General features: G+C 40.5%; 1 long non-coding RNA gene across 1 annotated transcript in view; it reads left to right on the top strand.

The window, feature by feature from the left end:
• LOC144291996 (uncharacterized) overlaps positions 1–13,509 on the top strand; it is a 32,502-nt gene extending 18,993 nt beyond the window's left edge. The window contains exon 3 of the long non-coding RNA XR_013359541.1: positions 12,073–13,509. This is a non-coding gene — a long non-coding RNA (uncharacterized LOC144291996). The remainder of the gene's footprint in view (positions 1–12,072) is intronic.
• The last annotated feature ends 12,725 nt before the right edge of the window (positions 13,510–26,234 follow it).

The following is a 26,234-nucleotide window of genomic DNA, read 5'->3' as shown; positions in this document are numbered from 1 at the left end:
TTCTTTGAACAAATCATGAGAGGGCCTTTGAATTTACTTTTTCTCTTACCTGAGATGCTCATCCCCCATTCTTCACATGACTATCCCATTCATATACTTTAAATCTCACCGTTTTTGTCCACTTAAGAAATCCATTACTCCTCATTTATATTCTCTTTCTCAGTCCCTCTCTGGTCTCATTCATATGCTTATCAGATTTTGCAATTATTTTATTTGGGTACTTGTTTTTAATCAGGCTCTGCCTTTGATAAAGATAAGCATTGGGGGAGTCATCCTTCTCCTTTACATCACTGCATCCCTAGTATCTAACACAGAATAAGTATTATTTAATAATTGTTGAATAAATGTTTTAACATATGCTGATGACTTGGGTAGAATTTTCAAGAGCAAAATTTCATTTCTCCTCCCTCCCAAAAAGAAAATTTAAAGCTACACAGAGAGAGTTCAATTTTATTTACATAAGCGATCAAATCTGATCATAATAGAATTTTTATGTTCCAACATCAAAATTGATTGTGTATATTGAACTGAAAAACCAGGTCATCATATGGCTTTTCTATACTACTTTCCTGTTATCTTGTCTAAAAGTTGGTTTTGTTTATTCTATTCTTTTAGTCCCTATTTTGAAGATATCTCATCTTACAGCTTTATTCAATGTATAGTACAATTCCATATGTAGATAACAGTGCCATCTTCCAAGAATCCCAGGAATGGCTTCCATATGGATTTATTGGGCCACCCAGAGCTGGCTTTGATGGTGGGTCTGGGAACCCTCTCTGCCAGCTATAAGCCCCCCTCCTGCTTCAACAATTCAGTACCATCATGGAAGAGAAAAAAAAAGCAATGTGAATGAGCCTTAAATCTCCCATCTTGTATCTGCCAGAACATATCAGTTCCAGGTCATGTTTCTGCAGCACCCATGTCATGGAGTGAGCACAAACTGTCAATATGAAGAAGAGAGAAGCTCCTTTGACAGCTCCCATGTCTACATTCCAGACCCATTACAGCAGGAGAGCTTGTTCCTCTTGAATGAGCTGCTGCTCCCTCAGCTGGTCCCCCAGCTGTAGAAATACATCCACTGCTGGAGAAATTCTCAGGGTCAAGGCCTAGAAGAGGCCATGTCTCTGCCTGTCATATATATTTACAGGACAGACTTGCTGTATTCATAATTGGGGGTGGGGTGAAGAGGGAAAAGCAGGCAGAAACACAGCATGTCTCCCCAGAAGGTGCTATGTGTCATTTCACATTCTCACCATGTAAGTGCATTCAGTTCAAACCTAGAATCATAAAATAAGAGAGCTTCAGAATTAACTTCCTTTTGTAAAAAACCTTGCATTTCTGAAACTAGCTTTCAAGAACTGGATAAACAAACATTTCTATGAAAATAATAAACTCTGCCTAATTGCCCATTACCTTCAAATTATAGATTCCAGATATGAGGAGGTGGGGGAGAAAGGCAAAATGGAGATAAGTAATATGCCGGATAGAGAATTTAAAGTAATGGTCATACTCAATAGACTTGAGGAAGGAGTGGAGGACCTCAATGAGACCTTCAACAAAGAGGTTAAAAAATAAATAAATAAAATTTAAAAACCAAATAAAAGAGAACTAATCATAGATGAAGAACTTACTAACTGAAATTAAAAATACACTAGATGGAAAATAGTACACTAAAGGCAACAGAACAGATCAGCAACCAGGAGGACAGAGTAATGGAAAGCAATCAAGCTGAACAGGAGAGAGAAAAAAATAATAAAATATGAAAATAGACTATGATAACTTGGCAACATCATCAAATATAATAACATTCACATTATAGTTATCCCATGAAAGGAGAGAAAAGGGAGCAGAAAATTTATTTGAAAAATAGCTGAAAACTTCCCTATTGAAGATTGAAGAAAACAGAAATCCAGATCCAAAGCCCCCAACAAAATCAACCCAAGGAGGTCCACACTAAGGTATATAGTAATTAAAATGGAAAAAAAATAATGGTGATGAAGAATGTGAAGGGTTGCAAGAGAAAAGAAGACAGTTACATACAAAGCAAATCTCATGAGGCTATGAGCTGATTTTTCAGCAGAAATTTTGTAGGCCAGAAGAGAGTGGCATGACATATCCAAAGTGTTAAAAGGGTAAAACTTGCAGCCAAGAATACTCTAATCAGCAAGGCCATCATTCAGAAGAGGAGAGAGCAAGTTTCCCAAAAAAATAGTTAAATGAATTCACAACCACTAAACCAGTCCTACAAAAAAAAAAAAAAATCTTATGGGGAATCTATGAGTGGAAAACAAAAAAACATAAGTAAGAGTAAGAAAAATAGAAAGCACAAACACCAAATCAAATATATATGTAGAAATCTGTCAAAATTAAAGGATGTGAAATATGATACCAAATAACTGAAAATATGGAGGGGAGAGAAGTGAAAAATTTCAAAATTAAGCAATCATCAACTTACTGTAGACTGCTATATGTATAAAATGTTATATACAAACCTAATGGGAAGCACAAATCAAAAACAAGCAATAGATGTGCAAAAAATAAACAGAAAGCCAGCAAACCATGAGAGAAGACAGCAAGAGAAGGAACAGAGAGGAACTATAAAAACAATCATAATACAGCTAACAAAATGGCAGTAAGTATATACTTATCACTAATTACTTTGAATGTAATGCACTAAATGCTCCAATGAAAAGACACAAGGTAGTAGAATGGATGTAAAAGCAAGACTCCCCTAATCCTGCCTACAAGAGACTCATTTCAGACCTAAAGACACACACAGATTGAAAGTGAAGGGATGGAAAAGTATTTATCATGAAAAGAGAGTTAGACTTCAATACTTGTGTAAGACAAGTCTTTAAAACAAAGACTGTAATGAGGCAAAGAAGGACATAATCATAAAGGAAACAATCTAACAAGAAGATATAACAATTGTAAATATTTATGCACCCAACATGGGAGCATCCAAATACATGAAGCAGCTAACAACAAACATAAAGGATGCAATCAATGGTAATACAATAATGGTAGGAGACGTTAAACCTCACTGACATCAATAGATAGATCATCCAAACAGAAAATCAGTAAGGAAATAGTGGGTTTGATAGATACGTTGGACCAGATGGATCTAACAAACATACTCAGAATGTTCTATCCTAAAACAGCAGAATACACATTCTTTTTAAGTATATATGGAACATTCTCTAGAATAGATCATATTTAGGCCACAAAACAAATAAATCTAAACAAATTCAGGGCAGTCCAGTGGCCCAGCGGTTTAGCACTGCCTTTGGCCGGGGGTGTGATCCTAGAGACCCGGGATCGAGTTCTGTGTCGGACTCCCTACGTGGAGCCTGCTTCTCCCTCTCCCTCTGCCTGTTTTTCTGCCCCCCTCTCTCTCTGTGTCTGTCATAAATAAATTAAAAAATCTTTAAAAAAAGTAAAAATAAAACAAAAAATAAACAAATTCAAAAAGACTGAAGTCATACTATGCATCTTTTTCAATCACGATGTTATGAAACAAGAAATCGACCATGAGGAAAAGTCTGGAGAGAACACAAATATATGGAGGATTGCAAGAGAAAAGAAGACAGAATATATGGAGGTTAAATAACATGCTACTAAACAATGAATGGTTCAACCAAGAAATCAAAGAGGAAATTTTAAAAAATACATGAAGATAAATGAAAATGAAATCACAACAGTCCAAAACCATTGGGATTCAGCAAAAGCAGTTCTAAGAGGAACATTTAGAGCAACACAGGCCTACCTCAAGAAGCAAGAAAAAGAGCAACTAAGCAACCTAACCTTACACCAAAAGTAGCTAGAAAAAGAACAAACAAAACCCAAAACTAGCAGAAAGAAGGAAATAATAAAGTTTAGAGCAGAAATAAATGAAGCAGAAACTTAAAAAACAATAGAACAAATCAATAAAACCAGGAGCTAGTTCCTTGAAAAGGTCAACAAAATTGAGAAACCTTTAGCAGATTCATCAGAGAGAGAGAGAGAGAGAGAGAGAATACTCAAATATACAAAACCAGAAATGAAAGAGGAGAAATAACACTGACACCACAGAAATACAAAGGATTATAAGGGAATAGTATGAAAAATTATGTGCCAACAAATTGGATAACCTAGAATAAATGGAAAAATTACTGAACACATATAACTTCCCAAAGCTAAATCAGGAGGAAATAGAGAATTTGAACAGACCAGAAATGAAATTGAATCAGCAATCAAAGAACTCCCAACAAACAAAAGTTCAGGACCAGATGACTGCACAGGGGAATTCCACCAAATATTTCAAAAAAAGTTTATACCTATTCTTCTCAAACTATGCCAAAAAGTAGAAGAGGAAGGAAAGCTTAGAAATTCATTCCATGAGGCCAGCATTACTCTGATACCAAAACCAGACAAAGACACTACAAAAAAAGAGAGAACTATATGCCAATGTCTCTGATAAACATAGATGCAAAAATCCTCAACAAAATATTAGCGAACTGAATCCAACAATGCATTTTTAAAAAATCATTCGCATAATCAAGTGGAATTTATTTCTGGCATGCAAGGCTGGTTCCATATTAGCAAATCAATCAATGTGATACATCACACCAACAGGAGAAAGGATAAAAACCATATGAGCATTTCAATAGAGGCAGAGAAAGCATTTGACAAAGTACAACATCCATTCACGATAAAAACAGAACAAAACAAACAAATAAAAAACCTCAACAAAGTAGGCTGAGAGGGAACATACCTCAACATCATAAAGGCCATGTATGAAAAACTCACAGCTAGCACACACTCAATGGTGAAAACCTGAAAGCTTTTCCCCTAAGTTCAGGACCAAGACAAGGACGTCCATTCTCACCATGTTTGTTCAACAGAGTACTGGAAGTCTTACCAAGGATAATAAAATACTTAGGAATAAACCTCACCAAGGAAGTGAAAGACTTATACTCTGAAAGTATAAAACACTGATGAAAGATATTGATGACATAAACTAGTGGAGAGATACTCCTTTCTCATGGATTGGAAGAACAAATATTGTTAAAACGTCCATACTATCCAAAGCAATCTATAAATTTTACACAATCCCTATCAAAATACCAAAAGCCTTTTCCACAGAACTGGAACAAAAATATCCTAAAATTTGTATGGAAGCACAGAGACCCTGAATCACAAAAGCAATCTTGAAAAAGAACAAAATTGGAGGTATCACAGTCCCGGATTTCAAAATATACTACAAAGCTACAGTAATCAAAAAAGTATAGTACTGGCACAAAATAGACATATTGATCAATGGACCAGAACAGAGAGCCCAGAAATAAACCCATGCTTATGTGGTAATTAATCTTTAACAAAGGAAATAAGACTATCCAATGGGAAAAAGACAGCGTCTTCAACAAATGGTGTTGGGAAAAATTGGACAGCTACCTGAAAAAGAATAAAACTGGACCACTTTCCTACACCAACCACAAAAATAAACTCAAAATGGATTAAAACCTAAATGTGGGCAGCCTGGGTGGCTCAGTGGTTTAGTGCCACCTTCGGCCTGGGGTGTGATCCTGGAGACCTGGGATCAAGTCCCACATTAGGCTCCCTGCATGGAGCCTGCTTCTCCCTCTGCCTGTGACTCTGCCTCTCTCTCTCTATCTATGTGGGTCTCTCGTAAATAAATAAATAAATAAATAAATAAATAAATAAATAAATAAAATCTTAACACACACACACACACAAACCCTAAATGTGAGGTCTGAAACCATAAAAAATCCTAGGAGTGAGCACAGGCAATAATTTCTCAGACATCAGCCGGAGCAACGTTTTTCTAGTATGTCTTGTGAGACAAGAGAAACAAAATAAACTACAAAATAAACATCAAAATAAAAAGCTTCTGCAGAACAAAGAATCAATCAACAAAACTAAAAGACAATTTACTGACTGCGATGACATTTGCATATCTGATAAAAGGTTAGTATCCAAAATATATGGAGAGCTTATGTAACTCAACACCAAAAAACAAATAATCAAAAAATGGGCAGAAGACCCGAGTAGACATTTCTCCAAAGAAGACATACAGATGGCCAACAAGCACATGACAGGTGCTCTACGTCACCAATTGTCAGGGAAATGCAAATCGAAACCACAGGAAGATCCACCACACACTCGTCCGAATGGCTAAACTCAAAGACACAAGAAACAGCAAACGTTGATAAGGATATAGAGAAAAAGGAACCGTCACGCACGTTGATGGGACTGCAAACTGGCACAGCCACCGGGGAAAACAAGATGATGGTTCCTCAAAAAATTAAAAATAGAATCACCATATGATTCACTGCTGGGTATTTACCCAAAGAAAATGGAAACACTAAATCGAACAGATATTAATGTCTAGGAAAATTTAAACTGTGTGTTCTCAAAAAAATAAAAGTGTGTTCTCAATGGCCAGGCAACTGCATTTGCAGGTAATACTCAAGTGAGACATGTAAAAATAAATAAATAGATAAATGTACTTTCTACAAAGGCTTTTACTGTAGTCTTCTTAGTAAAAGGAAAAAACTGAAGCTCACCTATAAAGCCAACTTAATTTTGGTATATTTATATTATGGACTTCAGTTATATAGAAATAATCTTGAAAACACAATGTGAAGAAACACTCCAGTTACAGACGATTGCTTAATAGTACAGTAAATCATTTCCATAAAATTTACATACCTATAAACTAGCTATGCTGTTTATCAAAATATTTTTAGAAAACATAAAAACAAGGGCAGAATCACGGAATTCATGACAGCACTTAACTCTGAAGAGATGGATGAGGAGAAATGTGACCCAGGAAAGATTTATAGGAAATTTCAATTTTATTGGTAATAGTTTATTTATTAAGAGAGTGATAAAATATATACAATAAAATATGATATTAATATTTGTTACTTCTGGGTGGTACCTGCGTGGTATTTATTTTATTATCTTTCCAAACAACTCTTTGATGTTCAAATTATTTTTCAAAATAAAAAAAAAATTTATGACAGTTTATAAATTAAAGAAATCGTTAAAAAAAAAAAGGTGAGATGGGCTTTTTGAAGACTCGTCACAGGGTGGCATTCCTCAGGATAAAAGGCTTGGTGAGGCCATGCCTGGGCAGGGACACGGCAGGAGTCCCTGCCCCAGTCCTCAGTCCTGCTTAGGAGTCTGCGGTCCCAGCCCCAGAGGGACTTTGCCCTCCTCCCCGGCCCCCGCACCCCCCCTTTTCTGGGTTTACACATCATTCTTTGGAGGAAGTCTTTTCCATTTTGTATGAGTGCGTTGTAATTCCCTTTCGTCGTACTGGAAAAGCCCTCTGCGGGCCTCTTCCCTGCAGTACTCATCACTCTAGTATAATTTGCTGTGCACTTGGCTCCCTGTGCGACCGCTGGCTCCTAGGCTGTGTGACAGCTCCAGCAGCCCCAACACCCTCCGCCCACATTTCTGCTGAATTCACGGATTCTGGGGCCAGAAAGGCAGCCACAGAGGGCTCTGGGCTGGCCGAGGGCCCAACTGAGGGCACCGCTTCCTGAAGACGCCACTAGGAAATCCTCCAGGCAAACCAGCTCTCGAGAACCTTCTGCCCGGGGCTGGCCTTGCATTTCAGAGTCACTGATGTTTGAAGCTGATTTTCATGAGGAAAAAAAGACCCAGTGGTTAAAAACAGCTGATCTTCACTTGCCTTTCCTCCTTGTTTTATCTAAACACACAAATAGGGAAAGTTGGCTCAGAAACCATTCAAAATTGGATTTTCTTTTATAACCTCCACTCAAAATCCCCCATGTTACAGTTTTCCACATAAAAAAGCCAAGTCGCAGCCCTACGGAAAACATCCTATAGATATTTTCCTGTTTTTGCCATTCTGCCCAATTTTTTAAAATGTAGGGACCCTATCAGACATACCCATTGTTCAGTAATGGGGAAAACATGGGTGGTGAAAGCCACACGCCCGTCAAGCTTGACCTTAACCCATTCCTGGTTTAGAAATCAGAGAAGGGGAGGAGGGCGGGGGGTGGGAGTGAATGGGTGACGGGCACTGGGTGTTATTCTGTATGTTAGTAAATTGAACACCAATAAAAAATAAATTAAAAAAAAAAAAAAAAAAAAAGAAATCAGAGCTTACTGCGGATGCCCCTGGGTTGGAGAGCTACGGGTCAGGACAGGTCAAAGGGCGTGAACTCCACCCTGGCCTTGGGGGAACACCGTGCACGCAGGTGCCCCGCACACTGCTGAGTGGAGGACCCTGTGGCAGGCTGCGTAGCCACGTGTGAGTGTTCCTTGCCCCCTCCCACTCCCACCTGCCCGGCCGTGTCTTACAGAGTCACCTGGAGAGCACAGCGGCCTCCCTGTGGGCAGCACTTGGCCACATGACTCGTTTCAGCCGGTGAAACGTGGGCGGAAGTGAGAGGGGGCCCACCCAGCAGAAAGTTCTAAGAGGCATGGCCACCTTCTCCCAGCATCCTGGAACCGCTTTTCTTCAACACACAGAACAGCATGTTCCAGAAAGAGACTGTTCTGCTAGCCTGAATCCCACAATAAAGCAGATCCGTGGAGCTAATGTGCAGCTGATATATAACGTGAGCCCAGGGGAGGAACAAAACAAAACAGAAATACTTCGCTTTTGAAGCCGTTAATAGTTTAAGATTGTCGGTTACAATAGCACAACCTAGTGAACGACGACTGATGGAGAATTTTAAAAATTAGAATAAGCTGAAAATATGCTCCCCACAGTAGACACCAGGCTGCTGACGGGCCTCCCCTCTGCCACCTACAGCAGGAGCTCGTAGGAGGGGTTGGGAACTTTGCCATAGGGTAGCCTCTTTTCCTCTGCAAAGGCAGTTGTAGCAAATATTCTGTTTCTGGCACACAAGCTGGCAAAAAGCCTCCAGGGCCTTTCTGTCCTTCTGTCCTTTTTTTTTCCTCTACAATTCATCTCAAAGACCCAGAATCTTCTGGGTCCAGAACAAGTTCCAGTGTTCCATCTAGCTTCCTAGGGAGATCTTTAACAAATTTCTCACCTGGTTGCAAGTGAGCCTTGCTGACTGAATAGAACAGATTGGTTTTCTACCTTTTCTGAATCAATGGTGGGAAAAACTAGGATTTTCCTAATTAGAGTAATTTAACCTATTGATTTTATCACCAGTGACTCTCCACTATCTCTCCAGGAAGATAGAAGACCTTTCATTAAATATTCCTTGGACATGGGTGCAGCCAAGAGCCTGCCGGTGGCCATCCACGCTATAGACGCTAAACCAGAGTTTTATAATTAGAGAGAGAGAGAGAAACGGTTTCATGGAAACATGATGCTTGGCAGGGATAATGTTCTGATTTCTGGAGGAAACAGAAGTCAACTAAAGAAGGTGCTAAAAATGCTCTCTAAACACTGGAAACATGGACTGAGCTGGGTCTTGTCTCCATTCCATCCGAGTAGAATCCGTCCCTCACCTTCTTGAGCACACATAGGAGCAGTGTGCATATCTAAGCAGCTCTCTCTCAACACCACACATGCATATGTTGCTGACACTTCAACATGTCGCTCCTATTAGCTATTGTCCTAAGTATAGATTTTAAAGAAAAAACAGGACACGTGACTACAATGATTATTTGTTTCTTTTTAAGTGAGCTCTACACCCGATGTAAGGCACAAATTCACAACCCTGAGATCAAGAGTCACCTGCTCTACCAGCTAAGCCAGTCAGGCGCCACTACAAGGACTGCCTTTATTATTAGTAAAATTAATTAATTATTAATTAAATATTAAATACATTAATTATTGATAAAATTAATATTAGCAAATACTAGTAACAAACAGCATCGCGGTTTCTTTAGAAACTAAGGTAGGGCGTGCTCTTGTGCAGGAAATCATCTGCCTTGGGTATTAACTTTCTTTTTGACTTTCCCCACCCAAATCTTGTACTTTGTCTCCCCTACCCACACCTTCCTTCTGCCCTACCCCCCACCCTCTGCTCTGGACAGCTGTGATCTCCTTTCCTGTTCTCCATTTCCCACTTCCATCCCCCACCTGATCTTGTCGATCTTCAGAGGGACAGTGGTGCAGCGGGAGGGGCATCGAGCTTAGAGTCCCCATGAGGGTTAAGGTTGAGTCCTAGTGCTGCCACCAACATACTGAGTGACCTGAGATAAGTCACAACAGCTTTCTGTGTACCCACGTCCTCACCCATATAATGAACTAAGGATATTTGGTTTAATTATTTCTAAGGTCCACTGCAACTTTACAGTAATATGGGTCTTCCTGCTTGGGTACATGTCACTTGGTTATTTGAATCTGCTCTAGCTTTCATGAGCCTTTTTTGCCACTTCTTTTTATTATTACTGACATTCGGGATTTAAAAATAGGTGCTCGGTCTTAACCAACAGTTGCTCTTTTATATTGGAACAAAACATCAATTGTTTCTATGATGATATTCCTGCTTTGTAGGTTATAAAGAAAGTCCAGAATATAAGGTTGCAGAATATAAATTGTAGGGGACTTTCTTCTGCCAGAAAATGGCAAGTAAGTTAATCCAAGTTTCCAGAGGACCATAAGCTACTCTTAACAGAATCTCAGCATCTGTTCTGCAAAAGGCAAGAGTGTTGATTTCCATTTGTACTCCCAGAGTTCTTTTCTTGACAAGCCAAGTCCTAGACAACAAAAGGTGGCGGTGTTACATTTACCTCTCAACTGCTGGGATAGAGGAGAGGAAGTAACATCAGTCACATCAGAGTCAATATAGCTCATGTTTGGCAGAGCTGAGAAATGGTATCCAGGCTTGTTTTTTGCCATTTGAGTTACGATCTGACACAAGGTAGATGCTGCAAGCCTTCACAAAACAGCCTGTCCTGCAGAGAGCTAATGGCGAGTCAAATCTCTCTTGTCCCACATGCAGCTCCCCAAATCCCTGCAAATTATTCCAGGGTTGTCAAGGCCCTTACTCCCTCTTATCCACACATGTCCCCCTTTCCTCTATTGAAGTAATTTAAACATTCTTGTTAATATTTACTAATGAGAAAAAAGGATCATAAAAATAAAGTATTGATAAAAGTTTAGAGAGGGTATACAGATCTAAACACTTCATAACACTCTTGGGACAAATTGGCACAAGTTTCTGGGGGGTAATTTGGTAATAGAGATCAAAAATTTCTACTAGTTGTCCTAGAGTCATCTCAAGAGAGTGCGCAGGTGTTCATTGCATTATTGTTTGTGAGAGCAAAATCTAGACACAATTTTTAGGATATGCTGAATGTGGATCAACAGGGGATGGGGTAAATAAGTTATGATCCGTCCATACAATGGAATTCATGTAGCCACTTAAAGAATGAAGTAGATCTTCACGCACTGACAACAAAAGCTATCCTAAAGGTACTCATTTTTAAAGCTATGTTGCAATGATCTGCACATCACATGAACTTTAGGCAACTGTCAGATAAGTGATCTTTACGACGACTAAACTGATTAACATAAGGATATGACAGATACATAATCATAAATGTAAAAAAATAAAAGGTACTTTGCAGAACTCATTTCTATGTATATATGTGATACCATTCATGTAACTGTATGAGTATATTTGCAATTGTTTATACATGCATTAGAAAACATGTAAGAGTATATTCAAGAAATTATTATTTTTTAAAAATATTTCATTTTTTATTTATTCATGAGAGACACAGAGAGAGAGGCAGAGACACAGGCAGAGGGAGAAGCAGGCTCCATGCAGGGGGCCCAACGTAGGACTCGATCCCACATCCAGGCTGAAGGCAGCGCTAAACCACTGAGCCACCCGGCTGGCCTATTCAAGAAATTATTAATAGAGGTTATTGTGTAGAATGGAAAGAGGTGGGAGTAGAAAGGGGGATTTTGCTTTTCTAATTAAAAACTTGTCTACTTAACTATTTCATATTTCGATGCTTATGCATTACCTTTGCCTTTACACAAAACTTTATTAAAGGAAAAAAACTAGAAACGTATTTTTAAAAAAGTGAGACAAATTATGATATAACCATAAAATGTAAATGTAATAGTAACCAACCCCTACAAATTACCTCCTACAGCTATGTTTGCTGACAGAAAAGCATTTGAGATGCATTGCTAGATTTTAAAAGGAGTTTACGAAGCAAAAAGAGCAAGGTGAGCAAGAGAACCATTGGAGCCTCCCGAGGACATGCTCCAAGTGGAGTTCTTCTAACACCGATGCCAGCACAGTACCCAGCAAACCTGTCTCGAAAGTACCGCTCCTCTGATGCACACTACAGTCCCACACTGTGCTACAGGCTACGTCCTTTATGGTTGATCCTCACAACAACCTCAGATTGAAGATGAGGGAGGGTGTTTAACAAATGAGGCTTGGATTCAAACCCAGATTCTTCTTCCCAAACCAAAAAGTTTGGAGAATAAACTGACCAAATCAAAGAATGACAGAATGAATCATGGAAAGATTATAGGACTATACCAGACTGAGAAGTACCACAGTGAATATGGAACTCGTAACTCAGGGAGACACCCTTATTCTCTCATAGCAGCTGAGCAAGAGAGGGGAAGTGGGCTCAGGTGTTGAGTCCTGATTTCTTGACTGCAGGTATACAATAGGAGATAGGCACTGGAAAGATTATTAGTGATCACACAGTTCACTGTTTTTCAAATGGTAAATTGTAAATTAGTGGATCTTGACACCAACGTAGTGAGTCACAACTCAGATATTTCTTTAAAAATAGTGAACTGGAATAGAATGGAATATGGAAAAAAACAGACATAATGCATGTTGTGGAGGTCCCTATGTTTTTTGTGAAACACAATTTCAGTTGTATTTTATATACACAGAAATGTCTGCATTGAGTTGCACTGCAATAATATAAATGGCAGCCAGAAAAGTTTTTTTTTTTTTTTTTTTTTTCAGAAAAGTTTTAAAACCATTGATTCAGTTTCAGCTCCTTCATCAGGTGACAGACTAAGGTCTAGAGGGATTAGATCTTTTAAGACCATAGTGTCTTCATCTGCAGAATCTGACTCCATCTTGCATTTCCCCACTTATATTCTTTGTCCCATCTTTCAAAATTATTGTTACTGAGCTTATCTTTCCTAGTAGCCTTTCTGATAAAGGCTACTAGGAAAGATAATGTAGGTATAAATATGGAAGCTACCATGTTATTATTACTATGTTAGGACTTACCATGCTATCAATATGGGATGAGCTAGTGGATTCTGGTAGGACCCAAAGTCACTGCCTCAACATCAGGTGAACAAAACAGGCTTCCTGTCATGGGAAATGGGAATTCCAAGGCTGATGTCTTGACAAGAATGTTTCCAAGTCTCCATCCCAGGACCCAGGGATCACGACCTGAGCAAAAGGCAGATGCTCAACCGCTGAGCCACCCAGGTGCCCCATAGTACATTGGTTCTGTCGACTGTACAATATCTTAAAATTATGTATTTCCCAATAAAAGGAAACTTCTCCTGATAGCAAAATTTCAAAAAAAAAAAAAAAAAAAGAATGTTTCCAAGTCATAAGTGACCCGTAGGTAGGAAGAGAAGCATTTGGCATAGCATTAGGCATGTGATATGACAATGAGTAGTTGTAGAGCATCCAGCATGTCCTCCAAGCACCTAAAAGCAATTCTTTTTCCAACTCTAATTCTTGGCCCAACTACATATTTCATCTCAACAAGTACACTAAAGTCATAAGAAATGAAAATTGTGATCCATTTTAATGCTTTTCCCAATGCATTACCCTACTCAGTTTTGTGCTAAGTGAAAACTGTTGCTCTTCTTTAGTCTACCAATGCACTATTTCATTGCAGAATCATAAAAGTTTTTCTACCTTCAGGAACATAAAAAGTGTCCTCCTCTTCTCCAGCCTGAGGTGCAACGGCTTCACCCGTCACTACTTCTTGGCTGTACTTACTGTACTATGAGTCCTTCGGGTTTCAGCTCATGGACCCAGTGAGGGCCCAGTTAGTAATACTCCTTTCTAAAGGTCTGAACCAGCTACAGTCAAAACAGTTGTGTCAGGGTATTGGATATCCCCAAAATAGTATCCCTTTACCCTAAACCAGAATAAGACTTAAAAGCTAATTGGATATTGCTAGATTATTGGGTTTCCAGCTTTTGATTTTTTACCACTATCAGCCTAGACATGTGTGGTCTGGGCAAGCTAAGACATCCTTAGAGGAACATGGGAAAATAATAATGCTAAAAATGCAATACTTTTTGTAGTTTACAACTACAAATTACTCATTTGTTCATTTTAACTGGTTTGGTTTAGATGTGATTCTCCTTATCCTAACTTATTCTGGTGTCATTAGGATTGGCCTGACCTAGAGTGTCTATTTTTAATTCCATTTTTAACCTTTGCTTACATACTTACTCAAAAAACAACCTGAAAGCCTTGATCCATTGATTTTTGCGGATGGCTCTGCCATGGTCTGCAGGGTTGGTGTGCACGGATTATACAGTAGCTGTGGATCTCTTGAGACTCTGCATTTGTATCTGATTTTTCTCTGTCATTAATGATCTTTCCATTAAATCCAAGCTTTCTGCTCTCAGTCCCCGTGACAGGAATTTTAGCCCTCTGTTCAGTATCTGCTCTGAAAATAGATTTCCCACTGAGCAGAAGCTGTGGCAACATGACACCTCTTGTGTAACACTAAACATACCACAGCCCTGTCTCCAATGCAGACCATCAGCGTTGACAATAGATCACTTTGTTTGCAATAAGATACATGTTAGGAATGTTTAACACCAGAAGAGACAGGTCAGATCCTCTTCTATTTGAATTCATTTCCCAGCTATTTGGAAAAAAGTCAAATAAATAGTTTATTAACTTAAAACCTAAATCAGTTACTACTATCGGTTTACTCAGTTCAAGTCAACCAAACTTTATAAGAAGTTACTATGTGCCACGCTAGATGCAGAAGGGTCAAAGGACGCATGTTCCCATCCTCAAGAAGCCAGCTAAGAGAGATCAACACATACGCAAATCTAACACCTTGTGTTGTAAGCTCACTGTGTCCTAGGCTCAGCACCAAGAGCTCTCTAGGATCTCCTTTGGTTCTCAAAACAACATGAGGAACTTTGCCTGAGGTCTTTTAGCTTTTTGGTAGCTGAGCTGTGACTGGAGTCCAAGCCTATTGATCCAAAGCCGATGCTCCTCCCTTTTCAGGATTCTCCTTTTCACTGCAACCTATATTGTCGTTTCTGGATTTGTAGCAATGACTGTAATGAACCCTAGTTTAGTAACATTCTAGACCAATTGGAAGTAGCACACATTCACCCCCTCAATTATATTCTATTTGCACAGTTTGAGTCCAAGCCTTCTTTCTGCTCGAGTCTTCTGAATCGCTTTTATCCAGTGGTTCGTAAATATTTTTTTAAATATTTTATTTTTAAGTAATCTGTATAATCAATGTGAGGCTCAAACTTATAACCCAAGATCAAGAGTCACATGCTGTATGACTGAGCGAGCCAGGCGCCTCTGTAAACTTCCGAGAGGAGGAGGAGGATGGAGGAGGGAGAGACCCCGAATGCTTTAGAACTCGAGGGGGGCATTAAGGCCTCCCTTCTTTCTTGACACAATGTTCTCACGCGTCCCATCAACCAAGACTGGTGAGTGGGAAGTAGAGAGGCAAGGAATAGATTTTTAAGCATTTTCCTTCTCAGGGCAATAGGCAGCTCACAGCTGCAGGAGGCGAGCCGGCAGTGAGGCTAAGCTCCCCGGTGCAGTGTGCCCTTGTCGCAGCGCCTGGAGGCCGGGGGGTGGGGGGTCCCCTGGGCCCGCAGACCTGGGGCGGCAGTGACAGGTCAAGATTCCCAGCTGGCCCTGGGGGCTGTGGGCACGGGACTGATGCACCCCGAGGCCCCTGGGGCAGAGGCGTCCCCAGGGCCCGAGAGGGGCAGGCTTTGGGCCTGTCGGGGCGCAGCCGGGGGGATTCTCCCTAAGCAGGGCCTGCCAGGTGCACCCTCCCGGGCACGTACAAGCCTCGACACTTGCTTCCTACCAGCTCTTTATGGAACATGGGGTGTCCTGAAAAGGGGATATGAGTGCGGTGTCAGCGGCCAGGGCCGGGCTGCAGGGAGGCTGACTCGCTTAGAGGGTAGAGACGGGCTCGGGGCAGTGAGGGACAGTGGGAATAGCCGCCACCACCGGGAGAAGGGACCGCACTGGCTCCCCTGCCTGAGCTTTGGGGCTCCTGTTGCCCGCACTGCAATCGGAAGGCGGCCACCTCCTTCGCGACTCTCCTCTCTGTGGCTTATTTAGAATTAGAGCATGTGGTGTAAGTGTCTCGACTTTGGTGACTGCACTGTGGCTACTCGAGACACCTTTGTTCTCAGGGAAGGTGGCGAATTCCGGGTGGAAAGGTACGACGTCCGGACGCAGCCTTCCTTAGAGTGGCTTGATGGTAATACATGATCATCATATTACTAGAGAGAAAGAATGATAAACCAAATGTGGCAAAATTTAAAAATTAATGAATCTTCTTGAAACTTCTCTGTAAGTTTGGAATTAATTTGAAGTAAACAGCTCAACAAAAAGTAAGAAAGGAATCACACTTTCTAGATCTTCTCATCGAAGATCAGTACAATCCAAATCTCGGGGGGCAGGATGCTGGCCAGCATCGACGGATCTTAAAGAACCCCAGGGCCTGCAGTGGGCAGCCGGGACGGAGAATCAGATTCCAGGACTCTGGGATCTGCCCCGAGTCAACAACAACACTGAAAAGTTATAGTTATGGCTCTCGTTATAAAGTAATATAACCACATTATGTAAAAATTGGAAAATATTTTTAAAACAAAAAGTTATTCCTGTAACGTGTACAATGAGGACATTTAGGTCAATTTCCTCCAAGTACTTTTTAATGTATATATTCACTTCCTAGATAGTATGACACACTGAACAGAGGACTTTAGTGCTGCTGTTTTCATTTGACATTGAAAATGGCTTCAGAGCGGTCATTTTTGATGATACTAGACCAAGTGGATGTGCTGTTACTGATTTAACTGTTCTCCTACGTTTGCACCTTTAAGTTATCTTGAATTTTTATTTATTTTAATTTTTCGACTTACAGATAATACTGTAGGGAACAGATGTGCTCATAGTTGTGTTTCGATATTTCAGGCCATTTACAAGAGTGGGGTTATGGGTCAAGATATGTCCATTCTCATGGCCCTCAAACTGCTTTGCTAAAGAGCTTTAACCATATATGCTGCAATCAGCAAGACATGCTAGTTCTGCAGCATTTGGCATTATGGATTTTTTGTTGCAAATTTAATATGTGAAAAACGTATCAGAAGTAGGCCAGGGCTGGCAGTAAGGAAACTTGATTTTAACTCTTCTTCTGTCACCAACTAGCAGTGACTTTTGAGATTTTTCCCTTAATCTTTCTTCATCATTTCTTGCATTTATTCAAAAAATTCTTATTGAGCACCTGCTGGGTTCCAGGCACTGAGCTCAGCGTTGGGAATACGGTAGCGCTGTAAGTTGGGAGGCTCGAGAAGCAGACTCTGAAATGGAGATCGGTGTGCAGGGGAGTTATTACAGAGCACTTTGGGGATCAACACACATGGAGATGCAGGATTGGGCAGAGGGAGAAGGAGGGCTGCAATGAAGTCTCGGTGAATCCACAGCCATGGGCAGCTGTGAGGGTGAGATATGCCTTCTGAGGTACCCCAAATTGGGGTGGGGGTTGGGCCTTTGTGTCCCCATTTCATTTAGAGGCTGGATGCTGGCTGCACTGGGAAGTATCATGACCTTGGTGAGGCAACTCTCTTCAGCCCTATCAATTCCTGAGGAGGACTGCAAGCTGAGGGCTGGGAGGGGAAGTGCTCCTAGCGGCTGGAGACATATGTCTTTGTTTCCTGAAAGGAAATCTGGGTGGTGCCTCACAACACTACTACAAGTGGTGACAAGAGCAGACAACTGTCCTTACCCCATGAGGGGGAGATAGACACTGATATTACACACACACACACACAATGACAATCTGAAGAGCGCTATGATGTAAAAGTTCAGGATTCCATGAGTGTGGAGAGCAAGGGGACTTGATCTCATCTGGAGGCTTCAAGGAGGATACCCTTGAGTCAGTCATACATAGCTGAGATTGGGGGATAAAAAGAAAGAAAAGAGTATACGTATTAGAGAAAAGAACACTGTGCAACGAGCTGAACCTGGAGGGAGCCGATGTTTCAATGAAAAGAAAATCAGAGCGGCTGAGGTGCAGAGAGTCAAAGGGAACAAGACCAGAACGAGGGCAGGGGGAAGGCGAGGACCAGCTCAGGGCCACTTTCCAGGCCATGAAGAGGACATTGTTTTTCCACACGTTAACCAATATGAAATCTTTGAAGAGTATTAAGACCATGGGTGACATAATCAGATTTGTACTTTTAAAACATTTCTGGTTGTAATAAGTGGATTGAAACGCAGGGAGAAAGGATGGGAGAGACTCATTAGGATCGTAGCTTAGGCCGGAGTAGTGCAAGTGGACAGGGAGAGAAGCAGACAGACTGGAAAGAGATAAAATTGACAGGACTTGGTGGTGGATTTGATTTGGGAGGTAAAGTAGAGGGAGTGTCAAGAATGACCCTAGGTTGTTGGTGCTGTTCCCTGAGAAGAGGACACTTTGGTCTCTCTTGAATTTGAAATAACACACAAATGTTATCTTGAGAAAGTAATCCGTAGAGAGCTTTCTAGAATTTATAGGAGTCTGAGGGAAGATAGATAGTTGGCAGCTACTGGGGAGTAGCTGGAAATCTAAATAATGGGCATGAAGACATCACCTAAGAGAGATTACAGAGTGAGAAGGAGGCTAGTGCCAAATGATGAGGAACTTATGATTTGGTAAAAGGGGGTGATCCACCAAAGGAGATCGAGAAAGCGAAGGTAAACAAGCAAGCTCCTGGGAGACGGGGGTTCATGGAAGCCAAGGAAAGTCGTTCAGCGTGGGGGGATTAGTCAAAGTACAGACTAACAATGACAAGTTAGGTGAGAGGAGGACTGAGAGTGACACTGGGCTGAGCAGCCCGTCTGTCATTAATGAATTCAGGACCTTCTCTGTGGGCCTAGCAGAGCAGAGTGGGTGGGGAGTGCGGAGATGACAGTGAGCATAGACCTCTTTCAAGAGGTTTGGTTGCAGAGTGTAGGAAAGAGGGGGAAGCTGTAGGGGGAATTAGGGGCCAAATTCATTTTACTTTGTTTTGCTTTTATGATATTTGAATGTGGATGAGAGAGAGAGAATAGAGTGGAAGAAGCCGAGTATGTGGAAGTGGAAAGCGTTGGGGTGGAGGGAAAGGGATCCTGTGTACAGGAGAGGGTAACCTCATCCATGTCACAAGAGAGACAGAGAGCACTGGGTTTTTTTTTTTTTTGTTTTTAAAGATTGTATTTATTTGTTCATGAGAGACCTAGAGAGAGGCAGAGACCCAGGCAGAGAGAGAAGCAGGCTCCTTGCAGGGAGCCCGATGCGAGACTCGATCCCGGGACCCCGGGGTCATGCCCTGGGCTGAAGGCAGCACTGAAGGCTGCCCCTCAGCTTACTTTTTAGATCTGCTGCTCTCCAGCCTCGCTTAAATGAGTTACTTCTTTCTGGGCAAGATATTATGACTGGACAGGATCAGCTAGTGGAAGATCGCCCTCCAACTCTGATGTGTCATCTGGCCAAGGTCAGTATTTCTGGGCGGACGACATCCAACGAAGAACATTACATGGGCCAGGTCCTGTCCTATCAGTGCGGTCTTGTAAGTCAATAAATGCCTGTTCTGTGTCCTCTGTGTACCAGATACTTAGAGCAGAGCCGAGACTAAAGAGGAGCTGTTACCGATCTTCATGGGCCTCACAGTATAGTGGGGAGTCATAATAATGCAATACTTGTGAGTGATGTATCATGAGGAAGAAGTTTACAATTGTGTTGCCACTAATAAGAGGGCTCCGCTTTATTTTCCAGGCGAGAGAAGACTCCCCTGGGAACACGAATGCAATCCAAACCATGACAACTGGGCAAGTGTTTGGTTACGAAAAGAACTAGCTCATAAGGGTAGCGAAGGGCTGTGATTGCTGAGTGTTAGGAAAGCTCTGAAGTCAGTGTGGGAGAAGTTGCCTATACATGACTGTAGCTGAAAATCTGAGTGCCAGCGGACTGGCCCGTGATTTATTTTTCTAGATCTATCTTCAATAAGGTTGCTTCTGTGATTATTACTGATCATCCCTGATCCATGTTTAGCCTTCCATATTTGCTACTGAAGGGCTGCCTACCAGAGGCACGTGGAACAGCAGGAGCGTTACCAACCGTCAGGCGTTGTAAAGCACCCAGACAAACTAGATTAGAATTGCTGGACATGGAGCCAAGTCATTTTAGTTTTAGAAAGCTCCCAGGTGATCCTAATACAGTGGTTGGCACAGAGACCACTGCCATGGGGCTCTGAGAGCCTGAGGGCACTGGGGTTTGGTCTCAGGATATCAAATCTCAGGTCTCAGAGTGAGGGCACAGAATGAGAACAGGATCATTTGTTTCCTTCAACCCTACCCTCTTCCCTCAAGTGCTACCAGGCCCTCCTTCTCCCACCAGATCTAAGAGATTTAATTCTTGCCCACGTTTCAGTTTGAAAAGGCTCTTGCTCTTTCTCTTTGTGAAATGTACACTAATCTCAGTAATTTTGGCCTTGTATCCTTGCCTACTTCATTTATAGGAACTCCAACCATCCAACCACCCCTGCCCACCCTGCAGAGACCTTTGTCACTGTCTCTCCTTTGCCACCCAGTGGGGTGGGTGGTACATCCTCAGTTGCTTTCTTGCTGATGCTTTCTCCACTGCTCCCTAAGTTGAAAGTGTTTTGTTATCTTTAGTGATCTACAGTCTTTCACACAACCTATTCTCTTAGGCCTTCCAAACTTTGCTCTGTTCCTCCAACTTTATTACTCCCTTTGTGCAAACACCATTAATAAAGTGCCCTAGCTATCAGGCTGAAAATGTTAAAGTCAAAGTATCCATGGTCAGGCTCAAAAGAAACATTTCCCAGGCTAAGTCAAATGTTCACCTCTGCATATCAAGGGGTGAGTTCCCCGTCTTCTGGGAATTTGAGGTAATCTGTCCTATTGTCCCCCTGACCTGAGGGCCCTAGTTCAAATCAGATTCTTAGTAGGTTTCTTGGGTTGCATGGAGCTCCTGTGGTGGATATACAGAGAGGCCCTCACTGCCCTCTTCCTATAAAAGGACAGTGGCTATGGGCTAGCTAATTTGACTAGATACTCACGTTCACTATTCTCAAAATGTTCTACGTAGGCTGGCCTAAACATACCTGCTATGCTTTTCTCCTAGACTTTCCATATTCTAGACTTTTCAGTTTTTTGGATTATTTGACTTTGCAGAGATAGTTCTTGGGAGGTCTGATCACATTTTCACTTTGGTCTTGGGCTGTCTCACATGAAGGAGGGTGTGTCTCTGCAGCACACTTGGTATTTAGGTCAGTGGCAAAACACACACAGGGTAATTAATTAATTAAATATGATATTAAAGGTAGGGTTGGCCTCAACTCTTTGAGTATTCAGAAAGACTTTAAAGGCAGGGATAAGCCCAGTTCTGACATGTATCAGGACCAAGCCAGACTGAATGAGTCATGAGTGAGCCCAAATATGTTCTCTCCGACCATGGAGGGCTATATAGCACCTTTTTACCCTAAACGCCACAAGCATGATCCCTGTCCTCAAATGATTCATTTTCACATGTCAGTGTGTGATGTGGGCCATAGCTGCTCATTCTGTCCTGTTTTATTGCTGGGAGTGGCTGGGATGAAGATGAAGCCAAGCTGCTGTGCACAGTGAACCCCTTACCTGGGGGAAAGGCAGGTGGAATAAGGAGTGGCCAGATCTCCCATGAATAAACAGTCATGCTTCACTGTAGAGAGAAGAGGAATCAGACAGTGAGTCAGTTTCAACTCTCAAAGGTAAATGGATTTATTGAGTATGACTAACTTTTAGCCCTTCTTTTGTATCATGGCTATATTCTGGTGATATTTTGTCCATTTTGACTAAACTCAAAAGAATTGCTTTTCATACATACCTTCCAGACTTCCAGACTTTGACAAAATGATCCCTGTTACCTCCAGAGGAGGACTGCAGTGGAAGCCTGAATTCCAGGTCTGAACCTAGCTTTTAAGGTTGGCTTCTGAGAACGCACATGCCATAAACTGTGAGAAAACCATTTCTGAATAACTGATGGTCTCTAATTTAGACAAATTATTCTGCTCTTTTTAGACTATAATTCTGAAAATTATTATTTCAACTGAATGTTTTTCCTCTCAAATTAGAATGAACAATTATGTTCCCAGAAGGCTAGCTTCCTTCCTTGGCTTGCTCTCTCCACATTTATTCTGTGCCCTTTCCTCTACTGATAGTCCTTGTGATACTACTAATCACACAGTGAGTGTGAAGGAAGAGGAAACTTCTAAACCATTGTCTATTTCTGATGTTGTAGAACATCTAAGAAGGGACATTTTGATGGTTTTATCTTTTCTTAACTTAAGCAATGTAATTTTCTCAGAGACGAATGATCTGGGTTCTCTGGGGTTCCTTTTCCTCATGTATAAAATAAACGAGATGGACTAGAAGTTTTCTAAGTTCCCATTCACCTCTAACTCTGTGAAAAAGCCTGAGAAATGGCTTTTTAGAAAAAGTGTCAGAGAAAGGTGGAGTCAAGATGCATGTCACCTTGGTGGGGGTGGAACAGAGCCCTGAATCAGGAATCAAAGTTCTTATAATATAAATTACCAGTGGGACTTCCCTCAACCACTTCACAGCTTTAGCTATGAAAGCTGTAAATGGGATCATGCTGATCAACTGAAGCAATGGTTGTCAAAGTGCTTTGAAAATAAAATCAAATACAAGAATCTGGGGTTGCTATTAGGAAAGCTGCAAAGAGGCTCCCTCAGAAATCATTTCTCTGCCTCTGGATTTTAGGTCTCCATTCAACTTAAAATAAAGCTACATAGACATGCCACTCCCACCGTCCATCCAATTTCAGCAACTGAAAATTTGGAGTTAAAATTTGCCAAAGGAATAGCAAGACAATAGTAACTTGCTAATGGGAAAAACCATGCTTTTAAGGTTAGCTAAAGAGAGTAACTGCTGAAAATAAAGGCTTGACTTGAAAGACATTTTGGAAATCTGCATTGGCTTTGTAACACATTAGGTTAGAAATTTTTATATCTAAAAAAAAGAAACTTGTTTTCTACTAGATTCTAGTGGAGAATACTCTAGGCTAAAGCCATGATGCTTCATATTCATGTCTTAGTACTACTTCTAAGTTGCTATGCAAGTTTAGAAAAATGGCTGAAGGTCTAAGATCAAGCTCTCCAAATTACAATGTAGATTAATAGTACCCGCTCAAAGAGTTTTCATATATTTTATTCCTAGTAGGTAAGTTAAAGGTAATTTTTAAAAAATTTATAAAAATTATTTAGTATTTAGGATAAAAGTTACCATAATGTAGCCAAGGTACAAGGCTTTTCATACCTGGTATGCCCTAAATGTTGTTTGTAAATAATATCTTATAAATGTGTTAGGAAAGGTGCTCACCTCAGCACCATATATACTAAAAAAAAAAAAAAAAAAAAAAATGTGTTAGGAAAGAAATATAAAATGCCTTTATAAAGTGAAGAATCTTTTTTAAACCCCAAGTTGGGTTACCATGTAAGTCTATGTTTTCAAAATCAGATTTTCTAAAAGCATAGTCTGCCTATAGTGTTGTTTACATTCAACACACAGAGCTATTTACGAAGGTAGTGAAAAGAGTTATTTTCATGGAAGTAACACTTTAAGAAGCATCAACTATGTCACTGATCCAGAATCTAATAGAAAACCTCTAACTTTAAGGGAAATATTTCCCTGAAAATGTCAAAATATGGTGTATTAACAAAGAGTCAAGATTTATGTCTGGTGCCCTACCTTTTGTGGGCTGTAGCCCAGGGAATGCTCCTTGACCTCCCTGCTCTGGTGGCCAGGGCAGCTTGTGTTCCTGGGTCTCATAGGACTGCAACAGTCAGAGAAACAGTTCTTGGCAGGCTAACACCCCCAGAGAAATGCATGGATAATAAACTGAGCCACATCCATCAGTTTTCTGTGGATACCTCTTTTCTTGTCCTGGACTTTGGCCTAAGGAGCAGGTGTCAGCCTTACACACATCTAGAGGCTACAGAGGTGCTTGCAAAGAACGTAGATCAGAGGCTTCCATCTCTGTGTGCTCCCTCTACCTTACTCCTACTTAGTGGGATCTCCCAAAAACAAACTTATGCACATCTCTGGCACCCTGATCTTTATAACCATCACCTAGGGGACACCTCCAGATTACCTGGCTCTGGTGGACAGTAGGCCTCATGCTGATAGTCCCACAGAAATGAATATATTATCATACTAAAAAAGCCTGTCCCTGATGGTCTGACTTCCAATTAGTCTGAAGCTAAGTGCTGGCTGAGATCCTCCCCTTTGGGACACTGACAGGTCTTCATACACCATCAACAAATGAGAGCTATTAAAAATATAACAGGCTGTTTGGACAATTGGAAGCTTGAGAGACAACCAAGAACTAGAGCAGTGTTGAACAAGGTCCATCTACAAGGGCCTCTACTTCAAGATTGGGAGAGGTGGTTGTTTCATTTAATGCATAGAAACCAATAGAGTCAAGCAAAATGAAGAAACAGAGGAATATGTTCCAGACAAAAGAACAAGATAAAGCTTCCGGGGGTAAAAAGCTTAATGAAACAAAAGTCATTTACCTGTCAAAGAGTTCAAAGTAATGGTCAAAAAGATGTTCACTGAAGTAGGGGAAGAAATTGATGAACACAGTGAGAACTTCAACAGAGATAGAAAATATAAGAAAGTACTAAAAAAAAAAGTACCAAACAGAAGTCACAGAGCCAAAAAATATAATAATTGAACTGGGAAATATACTAGAGAGGTTGAACAACAGACTGGATGTTTCTTTCAGAAGAAAGGATCAATGAACTAGAAGACAAAGCAGTAGAACTCACCTAATCAGAGCAGGGGGTCAAAAAGAAAGGGGAAAAAAAGTGAAGATAGCTTAAAGAACTTATGACATATCAAGCTGACTAACATTTGCATTATAATGTTCCCAGATGAGAAGAGAGAACAAAGAGGGTAGAAAATTATTCAAAGATATAATGTCTGTAAAATTCCCTAACTTGAGGAAGTAAAGAGATATCCAGATGCAGGAAAACCAAGCTTTTAAATGAGATAAACCCAAAGAGATCCACAAGAAGAAACATTACAATTAGAATGTCAAAAGTTAAAAACAAGGAAAGAATTTTAAAAGAGGCAAGAGAAAAACAACTTGTTACATACAAGGAACATCCATAAGACTATCAGTATATTTTTCAGTCAAAACTTTGCAGGCCAGGAGGGAGTGACAAGATATATTCAAAATCCTGACAAAAATACAAACAAAATTCCAACCCAAAATACTATGCGTAACAAAGATATCAATTCATACTGAAGAAGAGATAAAGTTTCCAGACAAGAAAATACTAAAGAGGTTCACTATTACTAACCTGAATTTACAAGAAATGTTAAAAGGACTTCTTTAAACTAAAACAAAAGAACACAAATGAGTAACAAGAAAACATATGAAAAAATAAGTCACTGGAAAGATAAATATATAGTACAGGTAGTGGATTAATCACTTATAAAGTGAGTATGAAAGTTAAAAGATCAAAGTAGCAAAAGAAACTATAACTATAATAATTAGTTAAGGTATAAACAAGAATAAAATGTAAAATGTGACATCAAACACAACATAAAAATGTGGTGTGGAGGGGAGTAAAAATGTAGAACTTCAGAACATGATCAAACTTAAGTTGTTACCAATTTAAAATACAGTCATAGATATAAGTTTTTATATGTATGCCTCATGGTAACCACAAAGCAAATCCTATAGTAGATACACAAAAGAGAAAGAGAAAGGAATCTAAGCTACCACTAAACAAATCACCAAACCACAGTGGAAAAGAGCAAGAGAAGAAACTACAGAGAGGAATTATAAAACAGCCAGAAAACAATTAAGAAAATGGCAGTAAGCACACACCTATCAATAATTACTTTAAATGTAAATGAACTAATTCTGAAATCAAAAGAGAGAATGGTTGAATGAATACCAACCAAACAAAAAAAGAAGACCCATCTATATGCTGCCTGCAAGAGACTCACTTCACATGTAAGAAA

Source organism: Canis aureus, chromosome 20 (genome assembly GCF_053574225.1).
Source record: "Canis aureus isolate CA01 chromosome 20, VMU_Caureus_v.1.0, whole genome shotgun sequence".
Lineage (NCBI taxonomy): Eukaryota > Metazoa > Chordata > Mammalia > Carnivora > Canidae > Canis > Canis aureus.
Note: the sequence above shows the minus strand (reverse complement) of the source record. Positions and strands in the feature narration are given on the sequence as shown.